General features: G+C 38.1%; 1 protein-coding gene and 1 long non-coding RNA gene across 2 annotated transcripts in view; one reads left to right on the top strand and one right to left on the bottom strand.

Annotated features, from left to right (window-relative positions):
• fkbp10a (FKBP prolyl isomerase 10a) overlaps positions 1–25,714 on the top strand; it is a 367,658-nt gene that overhangs the window by 279,851 nt on the left and 62,093 nt on the right. The window lies entirely within an intron of this gene.
• On the bottom strand, positions 20,101–22,708 carry LOC148970948 (uncharacterized). Its single transcript, XR_016147393.1, has 2 exons — positions 22,083–22,708; positions 20,101–21,368 (listed from the first exon to the last, which is right to left on the bottom strand). It is a non-coding gene; the product is annotated as an uncharacterized LOC148970948 (long non-coding RNA).

The raw sequence follows: 25,714 nt of genomic DNA, 5'->3' as shown, positions 1-25,714 counted from the left end.
CAGTCTGTAACTTAGACAACAGTTTTACAGCCTGTTCACTGACAACACCTGCTCAGAACAAGTAGTCTAGGCCTAGTCATCTTATTACACGAATCACGATGACTGACATATTGTCACATTATAAACATCTCTCTCTCCAAATAGGCTTAATAATTTTATTAGCACTAGATAAATTAAAGTGTATTGCATAGTCGATATTATAGGTCACTTTTAAAATCATGTCATATTTTATAATTATATCCTGGCCAAGGATGCATTAATTATTGCTTCTGTCTTTCAAAGATGTCAGGAAAAAAACAATTATAAAAAAGCTCATTCACCCTGAGAGGAAAGCCCCCTAAAAAGGCCAGTTTAGAGGATAATTTGCTGATCTTTTTGCAAAAAAAAAAAAAAAAACCCACAAAAATTGTAGATTAATTTGTAAAAATTATATATATATATATATATATATATATATATATATATATACATACTGTATATTCAATGTAAAAAAATAAAATGGAAATTCAAATACAGACTGATATATGTAATGCAAATGTAAAAATATAATGCAAATGCAAATTGTTGGATAATTATAAACATGGTATTTTGCTTATTTATGCATTCAGTGCAGTGCAGAAAATGATAAGGTCTAAATGTAACTGGCCCCTCTAACAGTACAACTGGCCCCAGCTTGGCCCCCCCAGTTGAAATGGTCTAGAACGGCCACTGTGTGTGTGAGAGAGAGAGAGAGAGGAGAAATGTAACAAAGTTTAATATTGTTTGTAAACTGTGTTTGAGAGAGAGGAAGGTGTTCAGAGAGTCTGTAGGATGTTAAGCTGTTATTTGTTTTATGGACTCAATGTTGAAAATTTAAAACATTTCAAACACACTGTTGGCAGAAGTGAAAAAAAAAAAAATTTTATGAAGTTACAATTTTGTTTGATTCCATGGTGTATTTTACTGAACATGAGTATTTACAATGCAAATTATTGTAATTTACTGGCAAATACTTATCTTGTCTTTTCATTTTATTAAGATCAGATTCTGCATGTAAAATTAAAATAATAAGGTGACTTGACTTGCACTTGACTTAACCTACTACAAGACTTGACTTGACTTGACATAGCCTGTGACTTGACTTGACTGGATGTGTATCTTGTCTCTATCAGTGTCTGTATGGGGAAGAGGGAGGGGGGGGGGGGTTGCTGGTGTCTGCGTTTATGTGTGTGTGTGTGTGGCTGACTGTAGATTTTTTCTGCAAGTCCTTATCTTTTTGCATAACAATTTTGTATTTTTTTAAATGACAAAATATGCATATAACCCTAATCTTTTAAATGTATAGTTTGCTTTAAATAAAAGTAAGATAAATTGGTAAACTACAAATTGGTAATTGAAGCTGAATGAATTTAAAATTAATGTGCTATATTTCAATACATTTGCTTTCCTTAATATTGTAAAACACTAACCTCATTTATATGTGTGTGTGTGTGTGTGTTTGTATGTATATATATTTTGCAAAGCCCTCACTGATGCAAGCTCTTCTGCACACTTCTCTTCGACAGTCAATGCGGAGGTTAAGTTTTTGCACGTCGTGCAGAATAACCCTCTTTATATATATATATATATATATATATATATATATATATATATATACTTAAAAAAGCGGGGGTTAAGTTTTTGCACGTCGTGCAGAATAACACTAAAGGCACCATATATATACTTAAAAGTGGGGTTGTTAGTTTTATCTACAGTTACAAAAATCGGTATATACATTGTACTCCTCAAGCCGTACAACTTTCTAATACATAGTCATTAGCTCGGACCAAGAGGAAGTCAGATATTTTGGTCTGAATATGGTGAGCCTCTCTCTGAGCCTACGTCCCTGTATGGCAAGCCCTTTTAACATTTAAAAGCTAAGTTTGCCTGTCCGGAATTAACATTGTAGATATCAACAAAGTCTTTCTGTCTAGTCGTTACACTTTGGATAGTTTGTATTATCATTTAAGATATCTGTAACATAATTGTGACTAGTCGAAATGACAGAGTATGGCAAGCCGTTTTAACATTTAATCATGAAAGGGCCAAAGCCTTCGGCACCGCCACCCGGGTGCCTTTAGGTAACTAAAGGAACCGGGGTTGCGGTGCCTCCGGCTTGGGCCCGCCATCGCTGCTCGCAGCTATATTTATTATTATTATTTATACGACTATTTGGGCACTTTTGGGGCCCTTAACATGCTCAAAAACTCTTGAAACTTTGCACACGGGTCAGAAACCGCGGCCATCAGGGCCGGGCTGAAGATGGTACCCGGGCGTGGCAGGGGGGCTAGACAGCGCCCCCTGGAACGGGGTCCGAAAACTTGGTCCATAAATCAAACACGCTTGCATGTAATAATATGAAACTCGGTGCACATGTTGATCTCATCGTTCATATATACCTCAAACTATTACTTTTTACCCCAGCCCAACAGGAAGTCGGTTATTTAGGGTTGTTCATAAAACACTCGCAATGGAATTTGAAGTACTCCTCCTAGAGAATTCAAACACACGGCACGAAACTCGGTCAGCATGAAGTCAAGGCATTGAGGATGAAAGTTTGCGAGGGGATTTTTGATATCTCAAACGGTTTGGCCGTGGCGAGGAAACGAAATTATGGCGAGAAACGTGAAACAGGAAGTGTGTTATAACTTCAGCATACATTAACTGATCTTGATGAAACTTCAGCAGTGTGTTCGCTGTAAGAGGACGATCACATGGATGTGACTATTGTGAGTCAAAGTTATAGCGCCACCAACTGGCAGCAGGAAGTGTGTCACTTTCAAAATGCTTTGAAATCACCCTCTTATTTTTACCCGATTTGCTTCAAACTTAATCTGTATAATGTAAATACATAGAAGATGAAGACCTGTGAATGGATTCTTGATATCTTTGATACTGTTGCCGTGGCAACGCATCAAACTTTAAAATTCTTTTTTTTGATGATTTTGAGACTCTTAGCGGCTTTTGGGGCCCTTAACGGGTTTGAAAACTCTTGAAACTTTGCACACAGGTCAGATCCCACAGCCATCAGAGCCAGGCTGAAGATGGTACCTGGGTGTGGCAGGGGGGCTAGACAGCGCCCCCTGGAACGGGGTCCGAATACTTGGTCCATAAATCAAACACGCTTGAATGTAATAATATGAAACTCGGTACACATGTTGATCTCATCGTTTCATCTATACCTCACACTCTTACTTTTTACCCCAGCCCAACAGGAAGTCGGCTATTGAGGTTTGTTTGTAAAACGCTCGCAATGGAATGTGCAATACTCCTCCTAGAGAATTCAAACACACGGCACGAAACTCGGTCAGCATGAAGTCAAGGCATTGAGGATGAAAGTTTGCGAGGGGATTTTTGATATCTCAAACGGTTTGGCCGTGGCGAGGAAACGAAATTATGGCGAGAAACGTGAAACAGGAAGTGTGTTATAACTTCAGCATACATTAACTGATCTTGATGAAACTTCAGCAGTGTGTTCGCTGTAAGAGGACGATCACATGGATGTGACTATTGTGAGTCAAAGTTATAGCGCCACCAACTGGCAGCAGGAAGTGTGTCACTTTCAAAATGCTTTGAAATCACCCTTTTATTTTTACCCGATTTGCTTCAAACTTAATCTGTATAATGTATACGGCAGATGTAGACCTGTGAATGGATTCTTGATATCTTTGAAACTGTTGCCGTGGCAACGCATCAAACTTTACCATTCTTTTAGGATGCTTTTGAGACCCTTAGCATGCTTCAAATCGCATGAAACTCGACAGACACATCACATTTATTAGCCAGTAGACATGTGCAAAGTTTCAGAAACGGGCGTGGTGAGGGCTCAGTAGCACCACCTTTTGACAAAAGTGGGGTTGTTAGTTTTAACTAGAGTTACAAAAATCGGTATGTATATTGTACTCCTCGAGCCGGACAACTTTCTAATTGACACTCATTAGCTAGGACCCACAGAAAGTCAGATATCTTTGTTTGAATGTAGAGAAAATCTTAGAATTTTGCCAGTCTCTCAGTGTCTCTCTGTGTGAGTGAGAGGAGGGGCGCCTGTCAGGTTAATTTTAACCCTTTATTTGCTGTGTGCGACTTCTCTGGCATTTTCGGGGGCCTTAACATCCTCGAAAACTCTTGAAACTTTGCACACGGGTCAGAACCCATGGCCATCAGGGCCGGGCTGAAGCTGGTCATCGGGCGTGGCAGGGAGGCTCGACAGCGCCCCCTGGACTGGGATTCGAACATTTGTCCATAAATCAAACACACTTGCGTGAATTAATATGAAACTCGGTACAATTATAGATCACATCAGGCCAAACAACTTTCGTGCTCTAAGTTTTACGACAATTAAAATGGAAGTTGAGAATTATGGGTTGTTTGAATAGTTGTCCTAGGAGAAATACATCAAATTACAACGCATGTGTTTACCAATCACAACCAAACTCGGTGTGCAAGAAGTCAAGACATTGAGGATGAAAGTTTGTGAGGGGATTTTTGATATCTCAAACGGTTTGGCCGTGGCGAGGAAACGAAATTATGGCGAGAAACGTGAAACAGGAAGTGTGTTATAACTTCAGCATACATTAACATATCTTGATGAAACTTCATCAGTGTGTTCGCTGTAAGAGGACGATCACATGGATTAGACTATTTCGAGTCAAAGTTATAGCGCCACCAACTGGCAGCAGGAAGTGTGTCACTTTCAAAATGCTTTGAAATCAACCTCTTATTTTTACCCGATTTGCTTCAAACTTCATCTGTATAATGTAAATACATGGCAGATGAAGACCTGTGAATGGATTCTTGATATCTTTGATACTGTTGCCGTGGCAACGCATCAAACTTTAAAATTCTTTTTTTTTTGATGATTTTGAGACTCTTAATGGCTTTTGAGGCCCTTATCGGGTTTGAAAACTCTTGAAACTTTGCACACAGGTCATATCCCACAGCCATCAGGCCCGGGCTGAAGATGGTACCTAGGCGTGGCAGGGGGGCTAGACAGCGCCCCCTGGAACGGGGTCCGAAAACTTGGTCCATAAATCAAACACGCTTGCATGTAATAATATGAATGAAAAACTTCATCTGTATAATGTAAACAGATGAAAAACTTCATCTGTATAATGATGAAAAACAGATGAAAAACTTAATCTGTATAATGTAAACATACGGTAGATGTAGACCTGTGAATGGATTCTTGATATCTTTTAAACTGTTGCCGTGGCAAAGCTTCAAACTTTGAAATTATTTTAGGATGCTTTTGAGACTCTTAGCATGCTTGAAATTGCATGAAACTCAACAGACACATCACATTTATTAGCCAGTAGACATGTGCAAAGTTTCAGAAACGGGCATGGTGCAGGGACTAAATAGCGCCACCTTTTGACAAAAGTGGGGTTGTTATTTTTATCTACAGTTACAAAAATCGTTATATACATTGTACTCCTCAAGCCAGACAACTTTCTAATTCATAGTCATTAGCTCAGACCAAGAGGAAGTCAGATATTTTGGTTTGAATATGGTGAGACTCTCTCTGAGCCTACGTCCGTGTATGGCAAGCCCTTTTAACATTTAAAAGCTAAGTTTGCCTATCCGGAAATTAACATTGTAGATATCAACAATGTCTTTCTGTCTAGTCGTAATTACATTTTGGATAGTTTGTATTATTATTTAAGATATCTGTAACATAATTGTGACTAGTCAAAATGACAGAGTATGGCAAGCCGTTTTAACATTGTAGATATCAACAATGTCTTTCTGTCTAGTCGTAATTACATTTTGGATAGTTTGTATTATTATTTAAGATATCTGTAACATAATTGTGACTAGTCAAAATGACAGAGTATGGCAAGCCGTTTTAACATTTAATCATGAAAGGGCCAAAGCCTTCGGCACCGCCACCCCGGTGCCTTTAGGTAACTAAAGGAGCCGGGGTTGCGGTGCCACCGGCTTGGGCCCGCCATCGCTGCTCGCAGCTATATTTATTATTATTATTATTATTTATACGACTATTCGGGCACTTTTGGGGCCCTTAACATGCTCAAAAACTCTTGAAACTTAGCACACGGGTCAGAACCCGCGGCCATCAGGGCCGGGCTGAAGATGGTACCCGGGCGTGGCAGGGGGGCTAGACAGCGCCCCCTGGAACGGGGTCCGAAAACTTGGTCCATAAATCAAACACGCTTGCATGTAATAATATGAAACTCGGTGCACATATAGATCTCATCGTTCATATATACCTCATACTATTACTTTTTACCCCAGCCCAACAGGAAGTCGGTTACTTAGGGTTGTTCATAAAACACTCGCAATGGAATTTGAAGTACTACTCCTAGAGAATTCAAACACACGGCACGAAACTCGGTCAGCATGAAGTCAAGGCATTGACGATGAAAGTTTGCGAGGGGATTTTTGATATCTCGAACGGTTTGGCCATGGCGAGGAAACGAAATTATGGCGAGAAACGTGAAACAGGAAGTGTGTTATAACTTCAGCATACATTAACTGATCTTGATGAAACTTCAGCAGTATGTTCGCTGTAAGAGGATGATCACATGGATGTGACTATTGTGAGTCAGAGTTATAGCGCCACCAACTGGTAGCAGGAAGTGTGTCACTTTCAAAATGCTTTGAACTCACCCTTTTATTTTTACCCGATGTGCTTCAAACTTAATCTGTATAATGTAAATACATAGCAGAAGAAGACCTGTGAATGGATTCTTGATATCTTTGATACTGTTGCCGTGGCAACGCATCAAACTTTAAAATTCTTTTTTTTATGATTTTGAGACTCTTAGCGGCTTTTGGGGCCCTTAACGGGTTTGAAAACTCTTGAAACTTTGCACACAGGTCAGATCCCACAGCCATCAGAGCCGGGCTGAAGATGGTACCTGGGTGTGGCAGGGGGGCTAGACAGCGCCCCCTGGAACGGGGTCCGAACACTTGGTCCATAAATCAAACACGCTTGCATGTAATAATTTGAAACTCGGTACACATGTTGATCTCATCGTTTCATCTATACCTCACGCTCTTACTTTTTACCCCAGCCAAACAGGAAGTCGGCTATTGAGGTTTGTTTGTAAAACGCTCACAATGGAATGTGCAATACTCCTCCTAGAGAATTCAAACACACGGCACGAAACTCGGTCAGCATGAAGTCAAGGCATTGAGGATGAAAGTTTGCGAGGGGATTTTTGATATCTCGAACGGTTTGGCCATGGCGAGGAAACAAAATTATGGCGAGAAACGTGAAACAGGAAGTGTGTTATAACTTCAGCATAGATTAACTGATCTTGATGAAACTTCAGCAGTGTGTTCGCTGTAAGAGGACGATCACGTGGATGTGACTATTGTGAGTCAGAGTTATAGCGCCACCAACTGGCAGCAGGAAGTGTGTCACTTTCAAACTGCTTTGATATCACCCTCTTATTTTTAACCGATTTGCTTCAAACTTCATCTGTATAATGTAAAAATACAGCAGATGTAGACCTGTGAATGGATTCTTGATATCTTTGATACTGTTGCTGTGGCAACAAATCAAACTTTAACATTCTTTTTTGATACTTTTGGGACTCTTAGCATGCTTGAAATTGCTTGAAACAGATAGATACAGATAGTTCGACAGATACATCACATTTATTAGCCAGTAGGCATGTGCAACTTTGGCAAAAGATTAAAGTAATGTCAAAAAAGTAAACAGTAAACACTAAAAGCCTCATATCTTCTAAAAATGTAATTATACATCATTTGTTTCTAAATTAAATTATACAAATATTATAATTAAACCAGTTTTTCCCTTTTTTCATTTAAGAATTATGTTTACGTTCAAAAACAGCCAGAAAGGTTTTAAAATTCAGAAGAAGAAAAAATAATCTGAGTCATACGTAGTGCTATACTGCCCTCTTGTGTTCAATATCAGGTAGGCCTATTGTGTATATTCCCACCGGTTAATCAACGTGTGACTCCGCTGGTACTCGGGAACTTTTAAATCGCTTACTTAAAACCGAAAGTCAAAATACAGATATCCGCACAAGACATTAATGTTGTGGAGTAGAGCGAGCATTTTAAATAAATTCCTATTAAGTAGGATTGAACTAAACAGAATGAACGTTCACTCTGTTCTGCTGGTTCCTCGCTGTTGGCGCGCACAGTTATGAATGCTTGTGCAGCCATGAGTTTTAGTTTAATTTTAAAATTAGCGCAATTTCGGGATTTGTATTATTTGAATTTATTTTTAAAAAACACAATGTTGAGTTTTATTGTAACACTGTTTAATCGCGCCCACGGTTATATTTTGTATATTATATATAATTATAATGTATTTCTGTATAAAATAATACTACAATAAAAAACACATTTGTGACCGAACTGATCCAGCAAAATTAGTCACAGTGACCCAAATTTAAAAATTGAGATTTTGATATTAATGGAAAGAGGACACTGTAAGCTTTCAAATGATACCTTGGTCATACCTTGAATGGTTGTAACGATATACAGATTTGAATTCTGGTCGTCTGCCCTTTTTTTCCAATTGAAAACCTAAGAAAATCGCTTTTAAAGTTTTTTTGCCCGTTTTTTTTTTTTTTTTTTTTTTTTGATATCTTTCAAAATCCATAGCATTTTAAGGGATAAACTATTTATGTTATATAGCTTAATTTGACCAAATAGATTAACATATAAATGCAATTTAACGAGGCTGAAACTCAACTTATTTTTAATTTTTTTGAAATAAATAATTAAAAAGTCACTTTTACAAAAATTTTCTAAAATCAGAAAGATTAAAGAGGAGTCAGAGAGAAATTCAGTTTTCATACGGATTAGCCCACATAAGCAGAGAGCAGTCTGTTTTCTTTCATTTTGAATGGTTGTGTTTAAAAGTAGACATTTCAATATATATGTCTGTGAGGATACCTTATACGCTGACTTTCGGTTCATGAGACAAGCTTCAGTTCACGTGCCGCGCGTCTCCGCGTCGTGATTAGGCCTAGCCTATTGTCTGCAATTTATTTCTTATTATTAAATCCTAGTAATTGGTTGATGAAACATTGATTTAAATTAAGATAATTATTTTAAAACGAAATTTACTTTAAAGAAAGGCTTTGTGCTTGCATGTTTAAGCTATGTGAAAGTTTTAGTGCTGCTTCCAGAGAACGGTCACGTTCGGATTGTTTTTCCTCATAAATGCGAACACGGAAAATAAAATAAAGATTTTATGTTCTGGAGAGAGTCAACCCTTCTTCATCCGGTGAGTATTACTTTTGGTTTGTGGAGTGTGGTTCACATAGGCCAATTTATTAAAATATTTAATTATCTGGGAATTGGATGCTGAAATTGCCCAATTTAAAAAAAAAATAGTAATAATTTAAGTTTTGTGGTGTAAGTCTACGTATTTTATAGGCTAATGTTAACTTCAAATAATACTAATAGTAATTTAAAGATGTTGTAGCTAGCATTGGGTCTGGACGTGAAGGATAACTTCGGGAGTTGAAGGGACGTGTCGGTGTCGTGATTCTGTCTTCTCACACCGCGACACAGGTTAGTGGATCTGAGTGTCGCGATCGTTACAGCCTTACATAGGCTATATTCTTCTTGCAGATAAATATACTCACGCAGTTTAGGTTAGAAGCCTCCAGTGAGTTCAACGTTTCAGGGGATACCCGGGAAATGCTCAGAGGTGACGAGGGGAGTTGAGAAGAGCAATGTTTATTTCAGCGAATTTAAAGCTTTGACAACTTTAATCGTTATTTAAATACCTTTACTCAATTATCTCGACTACGAAACCCTGTGAGATTATTTTTGAATGTCTGTTCTTTGAAATTAGCAAAAAAAAAAATTTTTTTTTTTTTTTTTTTTTTGTTATTTCATGGTTTTTCCACATAATCGGCCCATATCTTAAAATGGAAGGTTGCAACTTCCGACTCATTTCACCAGAGCGGGTCACATTTGATTTTTATTTTTTAAACAATGTAATGTGTAACCTAAAAATAAACAGATTATTTGATAAATGGTATATTTAAATCTGCATATTGTAGCCTAATATCTGCAGGGCAGCCTAGTCTTAATAAATGTATGCTTCATTTTTCATTAGTAAATTTGATCAATAAATTCAATAATTTAGAATAATAAGACACTATAGGGCTGTTACCCTAGGTAAGGCTGATCAAATTAAATCGGTTACACAATAATTTTACGAGATTGGTTTAACAGGAGTCAATTAAAAATCGCTGTAAAGAACGATACTTTTAAACATAACCCTAAATCACCATAAGGTGTCGCCAGATGACTGTCTTAATGAACGAGTCATGGATTCAAAATGCTGAATCATTCAGTAATGAGAAAACACATTGCTTTGAGATGCGCGATGGGTCGCTGTGATCTTTGTTTAACTATTTTCTCTGCTGAAACAGAAAAAAGTCAATATTGCATCTAAAAAGTCAATATTGCATATAAAATGTAAGTGACTTGACTTGTGTGTGTGACTATGTTTGTTGTAGTGATAAGAGTTGCACCCTTGTTAAAGTTTAAGGCCTTGTGTTTTTGGATATATATCTTTCTTTCTTTTTTTTTCTTTTTTTTACAAAATATGCATATAACCCATATATTTTAGATTTATTATTTGCTTTAAATTAAATTAAGATTGTATTTTTGGTAATTGAACCTGAATGAATTTAAAAATAAATGTGCTATATTTCAGATCATATATTTGTTTTTCTTAAAATTTGAACTAACTTTATTCTCAGCTGAATTATAAATATTTTATTTCTGTATGAATTAAAAACACATTTGATTTTTCTTTTTTAATCAATGTAGAATGTGTAACTGAAATATAAACAGATTAGGGCTCTGTTCGAGGACAAGTAACTAAAACCAATGCGACATGATGAATGTTTGTTTCCCAAACCATCTCAGAGTAACAGCTTACTTTTCTTTCTTACTATATTCTTTCTTACTATAAACTGTGCTGTAGAGCTTGCATCAGTCAAAGCAGGGTTACATTTTGCATGTCGTGCACAATAAACCTAAAGGCACCAGGGTGGCGGTGCCACCGGCTTCATATATATATGTATATATACAGTATATATATATATATATATATATATATAGCTGTGATCCGCGATGAAGGGCCAAAGCCAGTGGCATGGCCACCCTGGTGCTTTTAGGTAACTAAGGAACCGGGGTTGCGGTGCCACCGGCTTGGGCCCTTCATCGCTGCTTGCAGCTATATTTATAATAATTATTATTTTACTACCTTTTGGGCACTTTTGGGGCCCTTAACGTGCTCGAAAACTCTTGAAACTTTGCACACGGGTCAGAACCCGCGGCCATCAGAGCCGGGCTGAAGCTGGTACCCGGGCGTGGTAGGGCGGCTCGTCAGCGCCCCCTGGAACGGGGTCCGAACACTTGGTCCATAACTCAAACACGCTTGTATGTAATAATATGAAACTCGGTACACATGTTGATCTCATCGTTTCATCTATACCTCACACTCTTACTTTTTACCCCAGCCCAACAGGAAGTCGGCTATTGAGGTTTGTTTGTAAAACGCTCGCAATGGAATGTCATATACTCCTCCTAGAGCTTTGATCCAAATTCGACGAAACTCGATCAGCGTGAAGTCAAGACATTGAGGATGAAAGTTTGCGAGGGGATTTTTTATATCTCGAACGGTTTGTCCGTGGCGAGGAAACGAAATCATGGCGAGAAACGTGAAACAGGAAGTGTGTTATAACTTCAGCATACATTAACTGATCTTGATGAATCTTCAGCAGTGTGTTCGCTGTAAGAGGACGATCACATGGATGTGACTATTGTGAGTCAAAGTTATAGCGCCACCAACTGGCAGCAGGAAGTGTGTCACTTTCAAAATGCTTTGATATCACCCTTTTATTTTTACCCGATTTGCTTCAAACTTCATATGTATAATGTAAACATACGGCAGATGTAGACCTGTGAATGGATTCTTGATATCTTTGAAACTGTTGCCGTGGCGACGCATCAAACTTTACCCTTCTTTTAGGATGCTTTTTGGATGCTTTTGAGACCCTTAGCATGCTTCAAATTGCATGAAACTCGACAGACACATCACATTTATTAGCCAGTAGACATGTGCAAAGTTTCAGAAACGGGCGTGGTGAGGGCTCAGTAGCGACACCTTTTGACAAAAGTGGGGTTGTTAGTTTTAACTAGAGTTACAAAAATTGGTATGTATATTGTACTCCTCGAGCCGGACAACTTTCTAATTGACACTTATTAGCTAGGACCCACAGAAAGTCAGATATTTTTGTTTGAATATGGCCACTCTGAGCCTACATGTCTCTGTGTCTTTGGCTGGCTGGCTGACTGGCTGGCTGTCTGTGTGTGTGTGTGTGTGTGCAGGGAGAGGGGGCTTAACCATTTCACTGCTGTGTGTATGACCTGCATAAAGAAAATACATTTCTCAAGCCTGGTATTTTTTAAATAAGTTTTTATTTTTATTTTTTATAAGTAAAGGCATATAACTAGTTTAATTGTAGTGAATTGACAATAGTTTTATATAATTAGTTTATTAATCAGATTAACTTGGTCAATAAACTTGGTCTGAAAATTTGGTCCATAAATCAAACACACTTGCATGTAATAATATGAAACTTGGTACACATATAGATCTCATCGTTTCATATATACTTCACACTCTTACTTTTTACCCCAGCCCAACAGGAAGTCGGCTATTTAGGGTTGTGTTTAAAACACATGCAATGGAATTTAAATTATTGCTCCTAGAGCACTGAACCAAATTCGACGAAACTCGATCAGCGTGAAGTCAAGACATTAAGGATGAAAAAGTGCCACGGGATTTTTGATACCTCGAACGGTTTGGCCGTGGCGAGGAAACGAAATTATGGCGAGAAACATGAAACAGGATGTGTGTTATAACTTCAGCATACATTAACTGATCTTGATGAAACTTCAGCAGTGTTTTCGCTGTAAGAGACCGATCACATGGATGTGACTATTGTGAGTCAAAGTTATAGCGCCACCAACTGGCAGCAGGAAGTGTGTCACTTTCAAAATGCTTTGAAATCACTCTCTTATTTTTAACCGATTTGCTTCAAACTTCATCTGTATAATGTAAATACACGGCAGATGTAGACCTGTGAATGAATTTTTGATATCTTTGATACTGTTGCCGTGGCAACGAAACAAACTTTAACATTCTTTTTTGATGCTTTTGGGACTCTTAGCATGCTTGAAATTGCTTAAAACTCAACAGATACATCACATTTATTAGCCAGTAGACATGTGCAACTATGGCAAAAGATTAAAGTAATGTGAAAAAAGTAAACACTAAAAGCCTCATATCTTCTAAAAATGTAATTATACATCATTTGTTTCTAAATTAAATTATACAAATATTATAACTTCCCCAATTTTTCCCTTTTTTCATTTAAGAATTGTGTTTACGTTCAAAAACAGCCAGAATTGTTGTAAAATTCATAAAAAAATAATAATCTGAGTCATACGTAGTGCTATACTGCCCTCTTGTGTTCAATATCAGGTAGGCCTATTGTGTATATTCCCACCGGTTAATCAACGTGTGACTCCGCTGGGACTTGGGAGCTTTTAAATCGCTTACTTAAAACCGAAAGTCAAAATACGGATGTCCGCACAAGACATTAATGGTGTGGAGTAGAGCGAGCATTTTAAATAAATTCCTATTAAGTAGGATTGAACTAAACAGAAAGAATGTTCACTCTGTTCTGCTGGTTCCTCGCTGGTGGATCATATGATTACTTTGTCATAATCTATGACAAAAATGCTATTATAAACTATATTAATAATAGATAATACACATTGCTCTTATTTTTAAAAAATACATTCATGAAAAACAAGATAACAAAAATCATTAAAAAAGATATAGCCATGGCTGCTATAAATGTTTGAAATGCATAGGACAGATGTTTAATGACGCAGCAACATATAATTGAAAGGCAATTAATAATCTGTCATTACGTCACTGCATTATCATATTACGGCTCTAATACAGTGCAGCACAAAGCACTTATGTGCATCCCGAGCGGAGAATGATGTGCTTGAAGCCACATGAAGTTACAGCGCATTGAGTCCGTATTGAAAAGTTCAAAGCACAAAGGAAATACATATTTATGAACAGTGTATTATACATTATATATCTATGCAATAGTTTATTGAGCCTTTTCTTTTAAAGGTTTTAAATTTCAGTTACTGTGTGCGTGAAGAACAATTATAGTGCTCTGACTCTAGTGTTGTGATCTAACCGACAGCGTCTGACACCCGGTAGAAAGTAACACGATTAAGTTACAGCAATAAAGTCCAGCAAGAAAAAATTTCTTCATTCGAAAATATAGACCTTTAGACCTTTATCTTAAAGACCCAGTATAATAGGATTAACATTGAATCATCTTGAAGATCGTTTCATCATTGACTGTAACCGAATGCGACGTGCTGTTTGAATGCTGAATGGAGAATGACTGACAGGCGCAGAGAGGGAAAAGTTTACGTGTTCTTGAATTTAATGACTTAAATATTAATTTCTATATCACATAATAGCTTCAGAACACTTATAATACAGTACACAAAAACTTTATGGTACTTTAGAAAGTTTTTGTGCCTTTGTGCCTTACATAGAATAGTATATGCACAATATAGAATTTGAATCAGCCTCGTCAAAGATGGCAGTGTCAGAGCCGATACCGATCCCGAGTATCTAATCGGCGCACTTCTTTTCAACAGTCAAATTGAAATTGAAATTGCTTGAAACTCAACAGATACATCACATTTATTAGCCAGTAGACGTGCAAAGTTTCAGAAACGGGCATGGTGCAAGGACTAAATAGCGCCACCTTTTGACAAAAGTGGGGTTGTTAGTTTTATCTACAGTTACAAAAATCGGTATATACATTTTACTCCTCAAGCCGGACAACTTTCTATTACATAGTCATTAGCTCGGACCAAGAGGAAGTCCGATATTTTGGTTTGAATATGGTGAGCCTCTCTCTGAGCCTACGTCCTTGTATGGCAAGCCCTTTTAACATTTAAAAGCTAAGTTTGCCTATCCGGAATTAACATTGTAGATATCAACAACGTCTTTCTGTCTAGTCCTAATTACATTTTGGATAGTTTGTATTATCATTTAAGATATCTGTAACATAATTTTGACTAGTCGAAATGACAGAGTATGGCAAGCCGTTTTAACATTTAATCATGAAAGGGCCAAAGCCTTCGGCACCGCCACCCGGGTGCCTTTAGGTAACTAAAGGAACCGGGGTTGCGGTGCCACCGGCTTGGGCCCGCCATCGCTGCTCGCAGCTATATATTTTTTTTTTTCTTTTATTTTTCTAACGACTATTCGGGCACTTTTGGGGCCCTTAACATGCTCAAAAACTCTTGAAACTTTGCACACGGGTCAGAACCCGCGGCCATCAGGGCCGGGCTGAAGATGGTACCCGGGCGTGGCAGGGGGGCTCGACAGCGCCCCCTGGAACGGGGTCCGAACACTTGGTCCATAACTCAAACACGCTTGTATATAATATTATGAAACCCGGTACACATGTCGATCTCATTGTTTCATATATACTTCGCACTTTTACTTTTTACCCCAGCCCAACAGGAAGTCGGCTATTTAGGGTTGTTCGTAAAACACTCGCAATGGAATTTTAAATACTCCTCCTAGAGCTCTGATCCAAATTCGACGAAATTTCGGTCAGCATGAAGTCAAGGCATTGAAGATGAAAGTTTGCGAGGGGATTTTTGATATCTCGAACGGTTTGGCCGTGGCGAGGAAACGAAATTATGGCGAGAAACGTGAAACAGAAAGTGTGTCATAACTTCAGCATACATCAACCGATCTTGATGAAACTTCAGCAGTGTGTTCGCTGTATGAGGACGATCACATGGATGTGACTATTGTGAGTCAAAGTTATAGCGCCACCAACTGGCAGCAGGAAGTGTGTCATTTTCAAAATGTTTTGAAATCACCCTTTAATTTTTAGTCGATTTGCTTCAAACTTAATCTGTATACTGCAAATACACAGCAGATGAAGACCTGTGAATGGATTCTTGATATCTTTGAAACTGTTGCCGTGGCAACGCATCAAACTTAACCATTCTTTTAGGATGCTTTTGAGACCCTTAGCATGCTTTAAATTGCATGAAACTCGACAGACACATCACATTTATTAGCCAGTAGACATGTGCAAAGTTTCAGAAACGGGCGTGGTGAGGGCTCAGTAGCGCCACCTTTTGACAAAAGTGGGGTTGTTAGTTTTATCTACAGTTACAAAAATCGGTATGTATATTGTACTCCTCGAGCCGGACAACTTTCTAATTGACACTCATTAGCTAGGACCCACAGAAAGTCAGATATGTTTGTTTGAATGTAGAGAAAATCTCAGAATTTTGCCAGTCTCTCAGTGTCCCTCTGTGTGAGTGAGAGAAGGGGCGCCTGTCAGGTTAATTTTAACCCTTTATTTGCTGTGTGCGACTTCTCTGGCATTTTCGGGGGCCTTAACATCCTCGAAAACTCTTGAAACTTTGCACACGGGTCAGAACCCATGGCCATCAGGGCCGGGCTGAAGCTGGTAACCGGGCGTGGCAGGGCGGCTCGACAGCGCCCCCTTGACTGGGATTCGAACATTTGTCCATAAATCAAACACACTTGCATGAATTAATATGAAACTCGGTACAATTATAGATCACATCAGGCCAAACAACTTTCGTGCTCTAAGTTTTATGACAGTTCAAATGGAAGTTATTTATGAATTATGAATTATGGGTTGTTTGAATAATTGTCCTAGGAGAAATACATCAAATTACAACGCATGTGTTTACCAATCACAACCAAACTCGGTGTGCATGAAGTCAAGACATTGAGGATGCTCAATTCCGGACGGATTTTTGATATCTCGAACGGTCTGGCCGTGGCGAGGAAATGAATTTTATGACTAAAAAAGGACACATAAAGTGTTTTATAACTTTGCTCAATTTACCTACAGTTACAAAACTTACCACGTATATTGTTCTCGTCAAGCCGATCAACTTTCCAATTTAAAGTCATTCGCTCTGAGCAACAGAAAGTCAGATATTGTAGTTTGAATGGATTTATTTCCCCTGCGATTCTCTCTCTATCTCTCTCTCTCTCTCTCTCTCTCTCTCTCTCTCTCTCTCTCTCTGTGTGTGTGTGGGTGTGGGTGTCTGTGTGGGGAGGGGAGGGCTGTTGTCTGTGTTTATGTGTGTGTGTGTGTGTGGCTGGCTGCGATTTTTCCTACAAGTCCTTGTCTCTAAGTCCTTGTCTTTTTGCATAACAATTTCGCATAACAATATTTTTAAATGACAAAATAGGCATATAACCCCCATCTTTTAAATGTATAGTTTGCTTTAAATAAAAGTAAGATTGTATTTGTAATTGAAGTTGAATGAATTTAAAATTCATGTGCTATATTTCAATATATTTGTTTTCCTTAAGATTGTAAAACACTAACTTCATTCTTATCTGAATTACAAATATTTGTTTCTGTATAAAATAATACTCTGACTAAAAACACATTTGATGTTTGTTTTTTTTTTGTTTTTTTATTTACATGTATTTGTGTGTGTGTGTGTGTGTGTATAAAGTGCAGGGTTTTTTTTAGATAAAGTAGAATTTCTATAACTATGTGTTGAACTAATAAATCACTCTTGTGTGTGTTAAACACAATCTACTTAATACAGACAACTTCATTATAAAGATAAATAACAAATCCAAAAAATATATGATTATAATCTATGACAAAAAAGCCATTACAAACTATATTAATCGAAAATACACATTGCTCTTTGTATTGTTGTAAAATATTCATGAAAAACAAGATAACAAAAATCAAAAAGATAAATTATTTTAGATATAGCCATGTTTTAAATGTATAGCAGAGATGTTAATTGAGGCAGCAACATACAAACTTTCTAGAACAACATGGACCTGGATAGCTGGTTTTTATGGAGGACAGTGAAGAGGAAGAGGGTGCAAATCAAACAGCTCATTCTCAGACTACACAGCAAACAGCTTAAGTTTTTAGTGCTTTGTTTGAGGTTTTTAGTGCTCTGTCCTATCTATTATCAACATATAATAGATGGAACAGAACAAGAAAGGCAATTAATAATCTGTCATTGCGTCACTGCATTATGATATGAAAGGCTCAGTACAGTGTGGCACAAAACGCTTATGCGCATCCCGAGTGGAGAATGATGCGCTTAAAGCCACATGGAGTTACAGCGCACAGCGCATCGAGTCCGCATTGATACAAGCTCTACAATACACTTCTTTTTGATAGTCAAAGCGGGGGTTACGTTTTTACACGTCGTACAGAATAACCCTAAAGGCACCAAGGTGGCGGTGCCACCGGCTTTATATTAAATATAAATATAGCTGTGAGCAGCGATAAAGGGCCAAAGCCGGCGGTACCACCATCCCAGTGCCTTTGGGTAACTAAAGGCATCGGGGTTGCGGTGCCACCGGCTTGGGCCCGCAATCGCTGCTCGCAGCTATATTTATTATTATTTTGTAACCTTTTGGGCATTTTTGGGGCCCTTAAAGGCCATGGTGCAGGTTAAACACTACTGTCGATTAATGGGTACATAAAGCAGTTAAGATATGTATATGAAGTTAGAAATATCTCAAAAATGGTGTTAAAGTCCCGTTTTTGTAGTTTTTGTTTAGTGACGGTTATTTTTCACGCGACTCGGCGATGACGTCACATGAGGCAGACGCAGCTGCAGGCTGGCTGCAGGCAGCGGCGCGCTTCAGAATCGGTTCACAGTAAAGTCTGATGGTTCAAAGCCGAGGAGATCGATGTTCTCGTCAGGGCTGTAAAAGAAATAGAAGTGACATTGGGGATGGGACAAGCTTCGGTTATGCATATCAATTTGGGCAAATGTGTATGCTTTATGCCTATTTTTCCTATCGTCATCATGAACACAACAATGATTTCCCTCGTGTTTAAATAGTTTTCCTTATAATAATGCATCATTTGTAAATGAGAGAATCATCTACTATGTGTATGCGCGTTGTTCACTCTGTATCTGCAAGCATGCGGATAAAATAGCATCTGAAAGTACACGCAACGCGCCACTGACTTTAGACTTGGTTAGGGTGACCAACAGTCCTGTTTTACCAGGACATTTTCTGTTTTCACGTCCTGTCCTGGCTGTTTTTATTTTATTTTTTTAATTATGAAAATGTCCTGGTTTTCAAAAAACTTCTGGGAAAGATCAGATGGGCAAACAAGCATGAGGAAAAACAGGATAAGGAGGAAGAAAACTAGATACATTTTGTTAGTTCGTTTTTGTAAGTTTGTGAGAGCTATTTTTGTTACATTTGGAGGTATTTATTTTAGTTATTTCTTAATTATATATTTATTTTTCTAATACAGAAGAGACGTTTCATTCATTCAAACCTAAAATAATTATATATTTATTTTTCTAATACAGAAGAGACATTTCATTCATTCAAACCTGTAATAAAACAGGCTCTGAGAAGCCTATCTGAATTTGTGTCTTGTAATATAACAATTTTCTATCCATACAGAGGAGGCAGGCTACTTTAAATATACTGATACAGATGTAACGTGTACATATCCAGCATTCTGGATATGAGGCATAATGCCTGAATCCATTTGTGCTACACATAGCATACTCACACTTCATGCAAGATAATGGTCCCCTTCAAACCAGCACGCATGAGTATGTTCATGAACAACAGCTATAGGTGACAGGAGATGTGTTGCATACACAATAAACATGAATCAGAGACGTTTCCAACCTACTTACAGAGTTTAAAACTTAAGAATCTTTCCTACTTATCCCTAGGCAATACCAGTACAGTACAGACAGGCTATATGCTGGGCTTATGGTGTTTTAAGCAAGAGCAGAAGAAGCCTCTCGTGCGGTTTCAACCATCAGACAACAATTCCAAAGTCGTGACCAGACCTATCAGGGCTTTCAATCGCCTCGTTTGGATGAAAATTTATTTAAAAATATAATTGCTTATTCTGTTGTCATCACCCAATTGCCCTCAAAATGTTATAAAGTACACAGAACACATGATTTTTTATAAGAATAAAACAGTTTATTGGCATTGCTTGTAATGGTTACTAAACATTTTCTGAACAAGGACAAAGATTACTGAACAAAGACACAGGTTTTAAGTAAACAACTCTATACAAAAAATCTTTAGCCTGTAATAGTGTAGTCCAGAGAGCCATAGAGAGAGAGAGTTACGACACTCCCATAGACCGCCATAGGAACTCTGGAATGAGGAACTAACGCGTGTCGTGGAGCTGGTAAATTAATGAAATTACTGTATTGTTTTACTTTTACACACATTAGCCGACCTCTCGTGAATCTAGTCAGTACATTTTATGTAGCCAGTTTTAGTTAATGCTTATTGGAAGATAATGCATTAATTGCAGCAAGCTATAGCTTACATGACCAACTCTTCATTAAAGTTAGCTAACTTATGGTAACCTGAAGTATATATTATTTATAATATATTCACGTATGTATGTAGGCCTATGCATATATACACACATAACCCTAACCCATTTAAATAAATGAATTGTGTGTGTGTGTGTGTGTGTGTGTGTGTATATATATATATACACACACACAATTAATATATTATGTTTATGGGTTAAGGTTAGTTATGTGTGATTCAAATATACATGTGTACTGTACATCAAATACATGTATTTGTATGTGTTTTCTGATATGGTTTAGTCCATGATTAGGGTAGGAAGAAGGGGCACATTAGCCATGCTGAAATTAATCCCGTTAACAGTTATGGATCATTAACTATCTCTCCGGTTTCATTTTATGTTAATAAAGTTTATTTTTACCGAACATTACTGCAAATTTGTACATGCACACTTATATTTTATGTTGGTTGTAATTCTGAACAGACCACCTCTTCAGACCGCTTTGCGTGATCACGAAGGTAGGCTAATGGCTGAATCGGAATTTATAAACAAGATCACGGGAATCAATAGCCTAATAAAAAAAAGTGATGATTTTGTGCAAAGTAAAACCAAAGAAACTAAATGAGATGACAGGGACAGAAGGAAAGAAGATAACTAACAACTAAAATAAATAAATACAACTAAACCATTGGACTTGTCTGTGGAAAGAAAATAATGTGAAATTAGGTTCTTGAAGCGTGACTGCCGGGCTAGGTAGAGGCTGACGGCCTCCTCAGGAACCTGTTTGAAGGATGTTGCGATGGGGCGATGGGGACAAACTGGTGCTAACCTCTCGAAGAGCCGCAGGTGAATTGGTGTAGCTTTCCCGAAGGGCCTTCATTAATGATGTTGCATAACCTGCAGACATAATAATAATACTGTATAAAGATCATTGCCACTAATGGAAAAACATGAAATTGTCCTGCATATGAATTATAGCAAACATAAACAGTAAACAGAATGTTATGAGATTGCCAGGGAGATTACCCATTGGACCCTAATATGCACTACTAAATGTTTTAAAAAATAAAAAAATGCAGACCATATTTGATGATTTGAATGTTACTATTAAATGTTATACAATACTAGTGGTAATACACGTGGTAAAGTTAGTAACATAAACTCTGTGAGGTAGTGAATTACTGAGAGGTAACTTAGCTAAACTCTGAAGTGAAAAGTGGATAAACTATTTCTGACCTAATTTCAGCAGGTAAACTGCATTTAGCCTCCACTACAGCCCTGACGACACGGTCAATGAAAAAAAAAAAAAGAGAACAGTAGCAGTCTAACGTTATAACAAAACGCAAACACACGATTGCGAAAACCGCTTGATGATCATCACCACTGATCCAAACACTAGCCACGAAGCCTTCATGACAATATGGACATTTACTTCTGGGCAATTTTGTTTTGGCTCAAATTCGTGAATCACGAAAAATGCTCTTCTAATGTCATAGTGATCGTGCTTGTAGTGAAGGCTATTATGTCAAAGGGAACACGGTAGTTATACAAAATACACACAGAGCTAGCTAACATGCAGCTTGTAAACATTAACGTTACCATGATGCTTACCGTGGCAATTTCTCGCTTGCGGCAGACGGTGTCTCTCGACCTCGGGACAGGGCAAGCAGAGAAGTTTGCGTTCACAGACGGCAGTGCGGTTGGAAGTAATTTAGCACTCCTCTCACTCTTTAATCCAAGTGAAGTAAGACCATCTTGGTATCCCCTGAGTGGGTATCCTCCTCTTTGAAATGCGCGCTGCATATTCTCGAGTAGGCGGCGACAGAGCTAACGTTAACTTAGCTGAAAAATCTGCTCGCCTAATCTTGACAAACTGCACCCAGCTTCGGAAGATCTATCTATCTATATTTACTTATAAATCTGTCACTGCCAGTGTCACTGCTTCACTAGCTAGCTAACTTAAACTCCTCGTATCACTCTCCCTCAAAATGGTAGGCGGGCCGCGGGGCTGTCTGTCGTCCAACAGTCAGCGAGTGCCTCATGTGACGTCATGGAATGCATTGTGGGAGAAATAAGAATCCTCGCTTAGCTTTAGCTAAAAGCTAACATTTCACCCACTTTTCCGTGTTATATTTTAATTTTTGAGTACCCTACAACATCAGATACAATGGATAACTGTTTAAATGTTTATTACCAACTAGAAAATTGCCAAAAAAGAAAAAAAAAAAACCTGCACCATGGCCTTTAACGTGCTCGAAAACTCTTGAAACTTTGCACATGGGTCAGAACCCGCGGCCATCAGAGCCGGGCTGAAGCTGGTACCCGGGCGTGGCAGGGCGGCTCGTCAGCGCCCCCTGGAACGGGGTCCGAACACTTGGTCCATAACTCAAACACGTTTGTATATAATAATATGAAACTCGGTGCACATGTTGATCTCATAGTTTCATCTATACCTCGCGCTTTTACTTTTTACCCCAGCCCAACAGGAAGTCGGCTATTGAGGTTTGTTTGTAAAACGCTCGCAATGGAATGTTAAATACTCCTCCTAGAGCTTTGATCCAAATTCGACAAAACTCGGTCAGCATGAAGTCAAGACATTGAGGATGAAAGTTTGCGAGGGGATTTTTGATATCTCGAACGGTTTGGCCGTGGCGAGGAAACGAAATCATGACGAGAAACGTGAACCAGGAAGTGTGTTATAACTTCAGCATACATTAACTGATCTTGATGAAACTTCAGCAGTGTGTTCGCTGTAAGAGGACGATCACATGGATGTGACTATTGTGAGTCAAAGTTATAGCGCCACCAACTGGCAGCAGGAAGTGTGTCACTTTCAAAATGCTTTGATATCACCCTTTTATTTTTACCCGATTTGCTTCAAACGTCATCTGTATAATGTAAACATACAGCAGATGTAGACCTGTGAATGGATTCTTTATATCTTTGAAACTGTTGCCGTGGCGACGCATCAAACGTTACCATTCTTTTAGGATGCTTTTGAGACCCTTAGCATGCTTGAAATTGCATGAAACTCGACAGACACATCACATTTATTAGCCAGTAGACACGTGCAAAGTTTCAGAAACGGGCGTGGTGAGGGCTCAGTAGCGCCACCTTTTGACAAAAGTGGGGTTGTTAGTTTTATCTACAGTTACAAAAATCGGTATGTATATTGTACTCCTCGAGCCGGACAACTTTCTAATTGACACTCATTAGCTAGGACCCACAGAAAGTCAGATATGTTTGTTTGAATGTGGTCTTGCTCAATCTGAGCCTGCTGTCTTTGCCTGTCTGTGTATGTGTGTGTGTTTGTAGGGGGAGGGGTCTTAACCATTTCACTCCTGTGTGTATGGCCTGCATAAAAAATAAATGCCTTAAGCCTGGTATTTTTTTAAATAAGTTTTTTATTTTTTATAAGTAAAGGCATATAACCAGTTTAATTGTAGTGCATTAATAGTTTTATATAATTAGTTTATTAATTAAATTAACTTGGTCCATAAACTTGATCTGAAAATTTGGTCCATAAATCAAACACACTTGCATGTAATAATATGACTTGAGTGTTAATCACATCATGTTTTCAGTTTGAATATAAAATATATAAATTATGTAAAAAAAATAAAGTTGATCCAGCTGGAGCGCAGGCTGAGAATAGCGCTGTCATGACTGGATCAGAGATCATCAGTCATGCCCTCTCATACCTTACGCACACCACGCCCACTTACATCAGATCACATCAACATGTCAGCCGGAGGGATACCGAGGGTCGCTTTCGGATTTAAGAATTTCTTACAACAAGATGGCAAAAGAACAGCGCTTTGCAAGACATGCAACGTTAAGATCGCGGACAGTCAGATGACAACCTCCAATTTCGTCCGTCATTTGAAGAGCCATTCTGCCCGTAAGTGCTTGTCAATTTGTTAATGTTATCTGGTTAGCTCGTTCGTAGTTAGTTAGCTAATGTAAGTTAAAGGAGAACTCCGGCGCAAAATTACACATTGTTACCTAGTCAACCGTTATCTGAGATTTGTTTTCATCACTGCCGAATGTAAATAGTTTTATCTATAAAAACAGTTTAGCCTATAAGTGACGTCCGACATTCTGCATATTGTGTTATTTTGTTAAGCCCCACTAAAGGCATAAAAAACTGTAAAGCACAATCAAGTTTTCACACTATATTCCAAGACTTCTAAAGTCATGCAATAGCTTAATGTGTGGTAAAATTAATATTTTAGTCTCTAAGTTAAAGTTAACGGAAAGTCATCTCGCCTCAGTCATTCTCCATGCATCAGCATTAGCGCGTCGCGTTCGGTTGCGACAGTAACACGACGACACTCTCTTCAAGATCAATGTTCCCAATATTATACTTTATTTGTAGATAAGGCATAAAGGTCTATGATTTGCATAAAATGACTATCTTGCTGGAGTGGAGTTTATTGCCCTTTAGAATACACTAAGCATTAGTGCTGCACGATTAATTATATCGCTGTCGTAATAGCGATCTCAAACCTATGCAATTATATAACGCAAAATGCCGCGATTTTATATGAAATAAACAAAGTAGGGCTATTAGCGCAGCATCTCTTCTTTTTTGTCATCCTTTGACTAGTGTTACAAGATCCCCCTCTTATTGGTTCAAATGCCTTTTCGCATTTTGCACGACAAGAAGTGAAAAGCTGCCTGTGAGTGCCCTAGATTAGAATAGATGAGACTCGCATAATGCGCATGCACTGACCGTATGCCAGCCCAGAATAAACAGTTCTCTTTCGAGCTTGAACGAACAATAGCACACACAATTATGCCAAAATGTGGTTTTGTCTAGTATCTTCATAACATAAGAAAAGTCTATGGATTAAAGGGTTGTGCTATGAGGCGCGTGTGAGATCCGCGTCTCGGCAACGGGTGCTCTTAAAGGGCCAGCAGCGAATAAAGCGTTCTTTCAGTAAAGTTAAAAGAACAAAGGGAAATTAGAAAATTACTCACTGATCTTGAGTAAATAACTTTTGTGGCTTTAATAAGGATTATTATATATATATAATTTATGATTCAGGCAGCGCAGACTGTTTGATAACTTTATTCAATTTCTGTACCTGTTAAGACAGGAAGGGCACAGGTAAATATGTTTTTTATTATGGGTTTATGTGGGGATTGTTTGAAGTTCACTTAATTTAAAAGCTGTTATATATTTTTTTTAAGCCTAATAATTTTTTAAAAAGTTGATGGCTTTCAATTGATGGAATCAC

The sequence above is a fragment of the Pimephales promelas genome, chromosome 18, assembly GCF_988280905.1.
Source record: "Pimephales promelas chromosome 18, fPimPro1.hap1.1, whole genome shotgun sequence".
NCBI lineage: Eukaryota > Metazoa > Chordata > Actinopteri > Cypriniformes > Leuciscidae > Pimephales > Pimephales promelas.
The sequence above is the reverse complement of the archived record's forward strand: the minus strand, read 5'-3'. Positions and strand labels throughout refer to the sequence as shown.